Source organism: Anneissia japonica, unplaced genomic scaffold (genome assembly GCF_011630105.1).
Source record: "Anneissia japonica isolate Jap-2015-1 unplaced genomic scaffold, ASM1163010v1 scaffold211_len1577895_cov191, whole genome shotgun sequence".
Lineage (NCBI taxonomy): Eukaryota > Metazoa > Echinodermata > Crinoidea > Comatulida > Comatulidae > Anneissia > Anneissia japonica.
The window spans coordinates 1,381,924-1,395,350 of record NW_022711099.1 but is presented as its reverse complement, the minus strand read 5'-3'; positions in this window follow the sequence as shown (position 1 = coordinate 1,395,350).

Below are 13,427 nucleotides of genomic sequence, written 5' to 3'. Positions count from 1 at the left end.
GACACGATATATATCGTCATGGTTTACAGCATGTCTATACACTCTAGTTACGAGGCAGAAGTTTCTATTTTTAACGCAGGCAAAAAGCTCCACCTTTCAAGATCTACATACTTATCGAACGTGAAGTTTTGACCAATCGTGTTGTTGATACAGTGCAATACGGTATTGTGATTGGTTGGGCGCTTGGTTACATTGCATGGCGAGAACTAGAGTCAAGAATTCTTGCTTTAACACTTACAGTATAATGATTTCATAGCATTGATAGTTTAAGGAAAAGACGATGGGAAATTACGTGAACATTTTTAAGCCCGCGCACAACGTTTCTCGACTACAGCTTGATTTTAACCCCAATTAGACATTTTTTACCTTACCCAATGTCTGTGACATGAATATAACAATTTATTGAAAATCATTTATACAATATTTAGGCCTATTTAATATTTTATTTATTTATTTACAATAAGTTTAATTTAAATATTGAGAGATACATCAACATTACTTCAGGAGTGCTAATACAGCTGTACATAAAGTCGCCGGTTTCGGACTGACATGTCAGCAGATACCATGCAACACTCTACAATCCCTTTACGAATAAGGTCTATGTTAGGTTAAGAACAAAAGCCAACTTGATCGACCATTCACACCGTGATCTAGGCTCCACTAAAGGTATACAAATAACCACTGATCGGTTTTATGTTGAAATTTACCCTGTTTGAAGCAGCAACAAGCAACAAGGTGGCCTATAATGAGTACAACAACACAAAGCACAACCTTATGAAAGGCGGGGGCGGCATAAACCAGACACGACCGGTTTTATAATATACATAGCAACAGCGAATGGTTATTTTATTCTTTTAAAATATATAAAATAATAAACAATAAATAGGCCAAGTGCATAGCAATAATAATAATAATAATAAATAAATAAATAAATAAAATAATAATAATAATAATAATAATAATAATAATAATAATAATAATAATAATAATAATTATAATAATAATAATAATTTATAAAGCGCCAATATCACTAAACCGAGGTAAAAATCAAAGGCGCAGTGCATGTTTAGATGTTAAAATGGATCTTTCGAGTTTGGTTTTAAAAATAGAGTGGCAGCTGAAAATATAAACGACCTGTGGCCGTATTATTATTTAATTATTATTATAATATCAATAATAACAAATAATAAATTATTGGTGTTATTATTATTTCAGATCAGACCTATACAATGTTATCGAATACTTGAAAAGGCCTGAACTATGTAGTACAGCGCGCGACGACTTTCACACACGTGCCAGAATACTACGCGACTCGACACATTTCCTATAAAGATGGCCCATTTATGCAGCATAAAATCGTGTTAATATTTTAGTCATAAAAATAAATATTAATATATTTTGTTCGTAGAGTAAGTTATTTAAACTATTAAAAGAACATAGCTTATCTACTTGAAGCATGTCTGCGCAGACTCCGAGCAGCTAACGGAAGTAAGACGTTACCGTATCTATCAAAAACAATTTTTGAAAACAATTGTTAATTACGAACTGGATTTTAATTTTTCCATGGCTTACTATGATAATTAATTCAAAAGGAAGTTCATTTCGGAACAGCGACATAGTACCATAATTGATTCAGATACGTTAATAGTCATGTATACCACAGGGGCTGATTGATCCAGCGATGTCAAAAAACAAAGGGGGGGGGGGGCGAAAGTGGGGGCCGATCGAGATAATACTACCCTAGGGGGTCCGGAGGCATGTCCCCACAAAATTGTTGTGTTCTAGACGCCCAAAAATAACCTGAGGCGTTTTGGGCGATCAATTTTTTATTCTTTCTTTACTGTACAGTGATATCCAAGATAAATAGCCCGCCAAGTTGCAACATTTACATGGTTGCCTCTACAATTTGTATTTTATATAATTTTAGGTTTTTGGGAAGAAAATTGCTTAGGGATAGACCTAACATTCAGTTGACTAATACAGACATAGGTTCCTTAATAAATGAACTTGAAATGAGCATAATTTCCCAGTCTTACTCCTCGCTCTCTCCACACCGGTAAACTCCGTTTACCATTACACATCAGTTGGTTACGCACACGTTACTAGCGCATAATATATGGATATGGATGAATTTCATCAAGCATTGAACAGGCATTTATTTGACTAGCCTGGTTTTGAATCAGGATGTGGTTACACAACTGATAGAACTTGACCTCTTCAGTTCTGTCTTTTATTACCTTTAAGGTTATGGGTAGTGCCGAAGTGAGGGAGTTTAAAAAGGCGTACGGAAAATTAATAATACGAATGACAAGGGGAGTACAACGGGAATATGAACACGTGAGGTGTACCATCCAAGTGACGCGGGAATTTTGTATCGATTTTTGTAACTTATGAAACAGCAACAAAAGCGAAGACAGTGCCCTAGTGAAAATACAAACGCCGACACTTCCAATATTTATAAAATAAAGGTAAATGAAACTGGTGGAAGAGAGGAAGTATGATCCCATCCCATCACCATATACGGCACCTTTAATACACGAAGCTCAAATTCGAGCGGAACGTGTAAGTGAAGTATTGTGTTCGTTAGACTAAAAACGGATACATCTCTTCCGATATGTAAAGAGAAAAACTTAAAGAGAATAACTTCCGATTTGTTCAGTTCATATTATGGTATGCTAGTTTATATAACGTGGAAAGGATATCCACCGGACAATCTGTATCCTAATTCAAGAATCATTAGTCTATATCTGCTGCGCATGCAATTAAAAAACTAGAACATGGCAACACCCAACACAATCACGACGACTGTATGTATGTGTAATACTAAAAAAAAAATACAGCATTTGACCTTGGCTTTACCTACAATTAAACATATCATACAGTAATTAAACTACAAATACCAGGTACTTAAAATAACAGAAAGTATACTGGTGGAATACTGGTGGATAGACAACTTAAATCTACAAGCACGCCTGCTGTGTAGGTATAGAGCAGTGGTTATTGAAGCGTTCAGCACATGCGCAATGAAATACCCCGTCGATCGATTTGATTAGACGTTCATTTTTATGACGTTTTGAAGGTTGTCGCTGATTGGACAGAAGTTAAAAAGTGGTTAAAACTTTGGCTGAACCACGGCTGAACTTGCTTTGTTGATGTTTAGGCCTACGGAATACATTGCAAAGTCTGCATAGCAACATGGAGGTTTTAAGTCACTGTGGTGGCTACATTGCAAATCAAAATTAAATACTGATTGTTTTAACCTGGAATCTAATGATATATGAAATAATATAGGTCTAGACTATAATTCAATTTTATTTTTTTACTTGTTATGAATGCGCCCAAAGTTGAAAAAAGGGAATCGAAAGTTCAGCGTATGCCAGCGTTTTAGAGAAATTTTGATACGTTTGGCATACGCTGACTAAATCGTCAAGGTGTGACAGGGCCATTGCCGCGGCAAAAACAGTACAGTGCATCACATGTTAATTGCTACAGTATCGAAGAAATCAGTGACCAAACCACTGGGTATCCCTTTTACTAATAGGGCGTACGTGCTGTGACCCCATTCGCTCCCCACCCAATATAAACTGTTCAGGAATTCAAGTAGACTAGTTGATGCAGGACCATTTTGATTTTTGACGTATGCATGTTGTCTGAATAATAATGCTAACCTATAACATGCTTGCATGCTCTATATTAGCAACGCATTGCAGAATTCATGGAGGAATACACCTCTATGCATACAATGTAACACTAACACCACCATGGTTACATCATCATTTTTACTTTGGGAATTAGACGTATCAAAAACCGAGCTATAGTAACAAAATGGCATACATAATACGTGTAGGCCCTATTGATTTCCAGCCTTTGCACTATTTGACATTATACAGAGATATTAATAATGTCATTCTGGATGACAAAGGACACATTTGGTTCCTACTATACCATCATTGTAGGGAGTGCATATTTAACATGTAAAACGACCATTTGTTTACACAACATATTGTAATTATTGGTGAGGGCGCACTCAACCTCTAAATCTGTATAGGCAGACTCGAGTTATAGTTAGTAGAATTCGAATACCGAATAATCCTATATATTCTAATTTATTTTATTTGATCAGTTGGTATTTTTTAAACCTACTGCTATGGGTTTGTGAGAACCTGGTACTACATTTTACTGTATTAAGAGTCGTTTGATCAGACCCAAACCTTCAATGGTTTATAATACCCAGTTTAACCAGAGAGTTTTTATGGTTTAATCATGGCGTATACGGTAACTAACCATTATCGTGCATATTGATTTTTCCTGAAAAAACTCTAGGACGAAAATCAATAGGCCTCTATAATTTCTGTTGGCATGTGACTGTTATATAGGCTACAACTTTGCAAGCTCGTGCAGCTACCAAGTGTGGCAACAAACAAAACACAAGATCATTGTATGGTAAAGAACACACAGACTCCATGTCTTATCGTAATCAAACTCGAATTTACATATCTAGAGTCACTGTACTTTATACTTAACAGACAATGAATATCCACTGCGGGGGCGACACCAAGGAAGTCATTTGGTACAAATTGATCAAAATAGGCTATGGTACATGGTTGTGTCATAAAATTAACCAGCCTCCAAGTGTTAGGCCGTACCAAACTTGTTCTGTCTACGCAAAATACCGTATACATTTATGATGCTGAAGTTCGGTATTTTAAAGGCCTAAAGCCAATGATGATGACAGCAAGTTACGTCAAGTAGGTACAATTTAAAGTAGACCTACAGTAAACACATGACAATTGGACTAAAGAGTTAATTTTATTATTTTTGTATTATTAATAGGCCTATGCCTACTCTTCCCACATTGAATAAATACAATAATATTTACAATCGTGTTTGATGGGTTTTTTTTAAATTCCAGATCCATAACCTATTGGAAATTTACAACGCATTTAATAAGAGCCTCTGGTACTACTAGTTTCTGAATTTAGAAATAATAAAATACGAATCGAAATTTGGTCTACTGTTAAACGAAAACTCTTTAATAAAAAAGATTTCGATTACATGGGTTATTTTCGTTAGGCCTAATGTCCGTGAATAGTATTAATCCTCGTTAAGAAACGCCCACACAGTCACACCCATGACTTGATGAGAATCCGCAAGTCAGTAGCATTGTGATGATGACGAATGTATATTAAATACCGTACTGAAAATCAATTGAGATCAGGTTCTTAAATTTGAAAAGACCTTTGACCAGAATCGTTGACGAGGGAGGATCGTTATATTATAGCAAGGGTGTCGTTACGCCTTTTAATGGTATTTCACACTTGTTTGGAATAACTTAAGACGGAGGCCTCCGTTACGTAGGCCTAATTGCGGGAATATAGATAAAACCTAATAGTAATTCTAAATGTTGGTGTTAATGAATATAAATACATTGAAATATAAGCGACGACCTGGACAGCAAGACTGTCGAAGATCGGGGTTCGAATTGAAGTCGGGGGCAAGGTACTCTTTTCGTTGTCCAGGTTTAAATGCCAATGCGATGAACAAAAATGTATGAATACTCCTCAGGGAGCTTAGTATTTTGGTGTCGCAGATGAGGCCCGTCGCGGCCCGTCTAAGGTCACGCTAACATTTTGTTTGAGCCGGAATTAGGCGCAAAGAGAGTTAACCACGCAATTATTCGCGCACAGGGATAAATTATGGAATGTTTATCGGGCAATAGGCCTAGGCCTATATAGATACTGAGGGGCATGATATTATTATCAATCCACGTCAAAATTACAAACATTCATTTATATTACACATACTGTTAAGTGTAAATAAACTCTATATTTTAGGCCAAATTTCATCAGTAGGTTTTGCGTTAAGACGAAACTTTGCACTCTACCGAACAAATCCGTCGGGTGCACACGAAATGACGACTAAACCAATGAATAATATGTAGACACAGGAGATGAACTCACAACAAACACAGAATCGGAAGTGGCTGCTGATAAACTAGCCAGGTTCATATCAGTAGGCCCTACTTTAGTCCTCCATTTCAACAGATTGGCCTATGATAATAAAGTTATAATAGGCCTACACAAACCTTGAAGCTAAATTCGTGTTGATTTTGGATGCAGATTCTGATAGGCCTAGTATGTCACGTCATAGTTAATGGTTCAGTCAACTTTTCATTTCTAAAAAAAGAAAAAATAAACCTGTGCAGTGGCGGATTCAAATAAATATAAAGAAAAATTATATTCAAATTTTAAGTCTTTGAGTGAAATAGATGCCATAATCACAAATTTTCTTACCTAAGCCCCAACCATGTTGGGGCTGAGGTGTGGTAGGCCTTTAGATCCTCCATCTGTGAAGCAGGCCGACTTCAACAGTCTCCGTCAGGGTCCGGGGTATTAAAAATCCCTGGGATTCATGGGGTTACATTTAATGGTTTAGGAATGTAAGACTAATACGGTAATATTTTTGGATCCGTCGGCAAAATAACATTTGTCCGACGACATTTGTGGCGTCGGACGACGGGGTCCATGCACGTCCGACGGGTCCCCCGATGGGCCGGCTGACACCACCACCACTATTGCAGTAATAGACCCAGTCTTGTAACCTGGGTTCCGGAAGTTTTCCTATTAAAACCATGATCCGAGGGGGACGCCTGGGAATTCTCAGGTTCATGGCGAGAGTTCTCTGGCCTGAAAACATTCTAGCATAGTGAAGTTCACTATCATTTTGATGGTTTTTAATGTAAGGAGAAGGGAGGAAGGTTAACTATAGAGAAATATAAATGGGGAACGAACTACTTTACCACATTTGATCAATAAAGAAATATGCATAATATCATCGCATAACCTTATCGATACTGTAATATCTTCATAATGCGTTAAAAATGGAACAAGGGCCGCATTATCAGGACGCCCCTGAGATCATTCCATTGTCGATCATCGACCTGTTAAACGAAATACTTGATGATTAGCGAATGAACTTGAAATTAGGCCTACAGTAATCCAATGCAGACAGACAAGAAGCTGAAATAATTCCACGATTTTCCCGACAATAATTGTGTTTACTCCATATCATTAGTAACTTTTCAGATTATTAAAATTAAATGTTCATAGACCTAATATATCAAAGTGTGTAGTGTGTTGCGCATGCACATTCGAATAGCTTGAACATAAACACTCATTCAAATAATGGATAATTTTCTTTTAAATAAATAGTATATATTATTCTTCTATTTTATTCCCTAACATCTCCCCTTTATCCATGGTTCTCTTTTGGACTTTGTGATTGATAACCCACCGACAAAAGAATGTCACACTGATAATTTTCTGCCGTTAACCTATATCGACAAATATTGAGCTTAACTATCTTTATGAGAGACTACATGGATACCTCACTTCATAACATCATGTGATGCGGTATGAGATCTGCATATGGTGTAAGAAAATATACAGCGTTGTATAACAATATCTAACAATATAACAATATCTAACAATAAATGTGCTTAATATGTACGTATGACCCCGGCGGGGTCCAGGGGGAAATTCCCCTGTGAAGTAGCGCAATCTGAACGTTCTTAGGACTGTTTTGAGAGCATAAAGTGAAAATTGCAATATAAATTGCATTATAAATAAGTGCAACAATAATTATATAATAAATCAACAACCTGATCCAGGAATTCGAAAGAGAGGTGAACCAGGGAGGGACTTTCACAGACCGAGGAACCACCCACCTCAGCCCCACCGTGGTTGGGATTGAGGTTAAGAAATTTAGGATTAGGGCATTTCTAGATGGCCGGAAATTACACTCTCACACTTAAATTTGAATATATTTTTCTTTTTTTTTTCCTTCAAAAATTGAGGGAGGGGGAGGGGGTGGCGGGCCTTGAATCCACCTCTGCTCAAAACATTCTTTATCCAGAATAGTCATAATCACGAAAAATTGACATGAAAAACAAGATCACATCCTAAAAACAAATGTATGTCACTAAGACATACATCCGGAGCCGACTCGATAGAGTTTAATATCATACCCAGGGAAGGGCACAGATCTGTTTTGAAAGGTGGCGGGAGAGGACATTTTGTGAGTCAACACGCACCTCAGACCCACCATGGTTGGAGCTGAGGTGAGAAAATTTGAGGAAAAAATACCTCTAGATCGACGTTCCGCAAACTATTTTTAGAGGGCCGCGAAGCCGTCTGGAAATAGGGAAAAAAATAACAAAGAGACGTTTTATCATGGAGAAAATAGTTTTTAATAAAGCCGCTTCACTGTTACAGCGAATGAGTCGCTTGCACACGCTGCTAAAGTGCCAGATGACGCGTGCTATTTGAATTATAAGCGGTTTTGTGTCTATGCCCACTCGGGAGCCTTTATCTGTATATTCATTCCTGATAGTGCTAGTATGCAACATTATTTTCTATAAATAAATATACTGTAAATATACCTTTTTTAAGCATTAAATACATGTCAAGCGCGGATCCAGAGTTTACCCTGGCTCGCACAGATGGGTTCCCATGTTGGGATGGTCATGAGAAGAGAGCTAGCTTATTTTGTCGCTGGAAGATAAATTTTAGATATTCGAAAAGTTTTTGTTTTCTAGATTCTTTGAAATACACTTCGTGCATTGCGGTTGGGAATTTGGAGACATTATCGTCGTCATCAAACGTTCAATGCACACAGACAAGATGATTTATGATATCTGTTTTGTATATAGTAATCTGAAACCCATAAAATATCAGTTCAGGTATTCATTTATCTGTCTATGGAAAATATAACATATGGACCATACAAAATAAAAAGAATTAAAATAAAATTTAAAATATGTAAAAAACATCTACACTAAATCAAAATGAAATATTCACTGCCTGTTGCATCCCAGTTTTAGTATTGCAGGGGTTCTGAAGGCTTTACAGTATAGCCAATCCCTGTATTTCTGATAGATTGCTGATTAAAATGTAAAATATTTAAGATTTTATATTCAGCACATTCTCAAATGTTATGTAAATCTCATATATCCCCAAATTACGTTATATTCATGCACCGAAGTAGAAAGTTTAATTTAATAATTTTGATATGTTTTATGTTGAATGGTTTTTAATATTATTTTTAGTATATACTGTAGTATATACAGAGAATTTTGTCTGTCAATCTCAGATATCCAAATATTAGGAAATCGGTTTATGCATGCACTGACATGAGAACTTTAACCCAATAAATTTGATATGTAATGTTTTATGTTGTTTGTTGAATGGACTTCTTTAATAATAATATTACAGTCTAATATGACCGCAACATAAGGAAGTCCATTATGTAAATGTTTAGCATAATATTGTACAGAGAATTTCGATTGTTTATCAATATCATCATATTATTAGTATTAGTATTTATTTTTATCTCTATTACTATTTTTGTAAACCCTTTTTTTAAAAATATATTTTTCGTTCTACCGCAGTATTTTCTTACTATATTTTATCACAGTAATTAAGTTTTTACTGATTTTGTTATTGTTGCACATCTTTACGGTTGTGCCTCTGTTATAAAAGAGAAGCAATAAAGTTACTTACTTACTTATCATGTTAGATCCAAATTACGTTTTATGTAAGCATCGACAAGGAAAGATTAAACATAATAATTTTGATATGTACATGTTTTATGTTATGTGTTAATAATATTACAGTTTAATGGCTTAATGTTAATAATATTACAGTTTAATGGTTTACAATAATATTACAGTTTATTGGCCCCGGAATCCTGAACCCCGACCTGGGGCCCTTCGCGGTCCCCTAGCCCCAATCATCAGTGCTCGCGCTTCACTTGCAACCTGACCATTTCACTTCTCGTGGCTACGGCCCTGCTATGACGTGTGTGGCTGAACCGTGTCTGGTTGAATCATTTTAGAAAGAAATAACAATCAACAATTGTCGGAGGGTGGGGGTGGGGAAACACAAATGTACGGTATTATTTAATAAAAAAATATTTAATTTGTATACAATAAAATCTTATCACTTAGAGAACAGATAATGATGTCAAAATATTGTATATACATGGAGGCTTCATGATCAAAAGTTCTTGCCAGGATTTGGTATGTTGGACCCTGGCGCGGCTGGGCTGCTGGCTGCTGGGCCGCGGCTTGGGGCCTGGAATCATAAATAGGCCGTGAAGTAAAAAGTTTGCGGAACGCTGATCAACTTAATATCCAGGACAACTTAGGCCTAAATATCTTACTAAGCTTTAACTATACTATAATAATTATGATCAACAAATCACAACTTTTTTTCGCATTTAGCACAATTTTCTTCACTTTTTATTGCTATTAATATTATTATCAATTATTACTATCGTCATCATTATCATCATTATTATTATTATTTTTACTATTAGTATTATTAAACAATACTTGCAAAAGTATAAAAACGAAACTGAACCATACAGTATCGCATTTCTATATCTTAAAAGACCTGGCCTGAGATTTATGGATTTAAGATTTTTTTAAATCACGCTTAGGCATGTGTTCTATTAGGCCTATGTATAACGTGTACTGATGCATATTTACATGTTTTAGAAGTATTCATTTTGAGTGATCCCAAGAAAGAATTTGTATTGGCTCAAGAACAAGCTTCAAAATTTTAACACTGTGTACAAAGGGGGGGGGGAAGAGCCCCCCCACCCGGATACGTCCCTGGTAGTCTTTGAATTTTGGAACACCAAAAATGACCATTATGTAGCCATAAATTGATTCTTCGTTCTTTATTAACAATATTCTGAACGAGTGGAATTATAGCCTAACAATTTTTCGGCGTTACAAACTTACAATACGCATATTCTATTTACGATTGATCCGTGGATCTTTTTGGTATCAAGTCTTTTCACATCTGTAAGTTATTGCCAGCAAGTTTAAGCATTCTCTTAGTAGGCCTAAAATGTTTAGAAACAAAAATATTTTTGTTTTATCTGTGACTAACGGTATTTCCAAAAGTTGATAAATTATATCTCCCCCCCCAAACCCCCCCCCCCCCCCCACTTTTTTGGGTGACAGTTTTGTGACGTGATAGCGACCAACGGGGGAAAGGTGTTTCGTAATTCCTGTTGTTAAAACGTTTTATAGAAATGATAGGATAGGATGATGACACGATGAAGTTTATTTCATTAAAAAAATGAAAAAAACAAAACAAAACAAAAAAACATCCTGATAGGTCCCCAATGTTCTCAGCATGGGTTTGATAAGGACTGGCGCCCTATTAACACGTTGAACAAAACGTAATTGTTACAGGAATATCTCCCAAGTCCTGGTTTCCAAGAAACATGCAATGTAACGTAAACCTATAGTAATATATGCTACACTAAAGATGTGGTTTTAGTGACTTGTGCCGTTCTGATTTGTCCTTGGTGTAAACCAGAAATATGGTTTATCAACAATCAACAACTTGAGATGAGAAACATCATGGCTGTAAATTCTATCAATACTATTCATGTTTTTAAGCTCGGAGTGCTTCATACCACACAAATACACGACTCACTTTTACCAAGGATGTATTCAATACTAGTTGCTTTGCTTTTATTTATTTTCAATCTAAATTTTAAAATCCTTCGCAATATGGATGGTAATCCTATGTATTCAAATAGAGCCTAATTTCTTGGGGCTTCCAAAGCCTTTGGATGAATTCAATACCCAAATTTTACCGACAGACAATACAGCCGTCTAAATCTCCCAAAACATCAATTATAATTGAAAATTACGTAATTGTTCCTTTTGTATGGAAAATTAGTTTGTTGTGAAAAACAAAATTCTTTCCGTGAGCAGACTAATCAATTATCTTTTCGCTGCCACACAAATTCAATTTTATCTGAAGAGTGTTGCACCATGTGAGCATGAAACTAAATAGTAATAAAATGTTTAATCAAACCTACTGCTGAACCTCTCATTTTTGGTTTATAATTATATACATAAGAGACAGATATATATATATACACACACACTACAGATACAGAATATCGCATATAAAATTAACAAGTAGGAATCTGTCATTTTTATATATTTACTGACACTGAAATCACCCAAAACAAGGCCCGAAAGCCACTTCTAGCTAAGGGTTACCATTAATATTACTGTATATTTATTTGCCATGAAATGCTTGTGCCTAGGGCTGAAAAACTTGAACCACTTCACAGCCCAAATCATGCAACATTAATTTATATATTTAATTTATTAACAAATAATTTATGTTTGTTTATGTGTTATATGTAAATTTTATTTACCTACTGTTACCTTTCCTTTATACAGTAATTTTAATTACACAATCCTTCAGAGCAAAATATGTCATACCACAAATGATATGCTTAAGGTAGTGGTACAGTAATTGTTTTCCTATACCCTTGAGACTGAGAACCCTGGAAAAGAACAACAAAAGAAAGATTGCCACAATGTATAATAGGGCCTATATCAGGCTTTGTGTAACAGAATTAAATGTACCAAGTTCATAAACAGATTTAAAACATCAAGGTTGAAAGGTCAGTGCCCTCATTCAGGACAGGTGGATGAAAAATGAAGGACAGTGGTAAAGTGCATATACCAAGCCAGACCAGGTTGTAGCACATTACTGTAGTAGTCACCCAGTGGGGCACCTAGGGGATGCGCAACCCCCCTCCAAAAAAAAAAACTTGTACCCCCAGTCTCCCTAAAAAAATCACGCTCAAGTAGTTAAAAACCATCACAAATCACGTTATTTTGCAAGCTAGCACCCCTCATCTAATCATCGAGCACCCCCATTTCACCTTCATAATTTCGTAATCCTGCACAACCACTGCCAAAGGGGGAGGGGGTGTAAAAATGAACCAGTTGGGTTTACTAGAATTCCCAATTTTTCAATACTATGGCAAATTAATTACACAAATAGTTTGCTAGTTAAAATATAAAGATCTAAAGCCAGGCTCTGGAGGCAACACATTTTTTGATGTGTTTGACAAAAAAATTGGGAACAGTTAATGAGGTACAGCTTTTTGAATATTTTAAAACTGGGGAAAAAGTGTAGTTTAATCAAGAAAATTATTGCTAAACTTTTGTATTTAATGATATTGGAGGCCAAGATAAATTGTAAACATGTTAGTGACACTAGGACTAAAGGCAACAGGCCCAGGATTTATCAATCTCAGCTTAGCAAATGTCTTAAGTCAAAAAAGTTAAGATGTCCCTAATAAATATCTTAAGCTGATTTATTACCCAATCTTAGCAAAATCTTGGCTTAAAAATCGTCTTAGATGGCACCAACGTACAATCGACTTTCTAATTTTAAGCAAATTTTTAAGCTAAGCAATAATGGATAAATTTGACTTAAGCAAAAAAAATGGACTTAAGACGAATTTAAGCTGATTTCTAGTTTGATAAATCTTCCCCCTGGACCCTCATCGGGGAAACTTGAACACCATATCAGGAA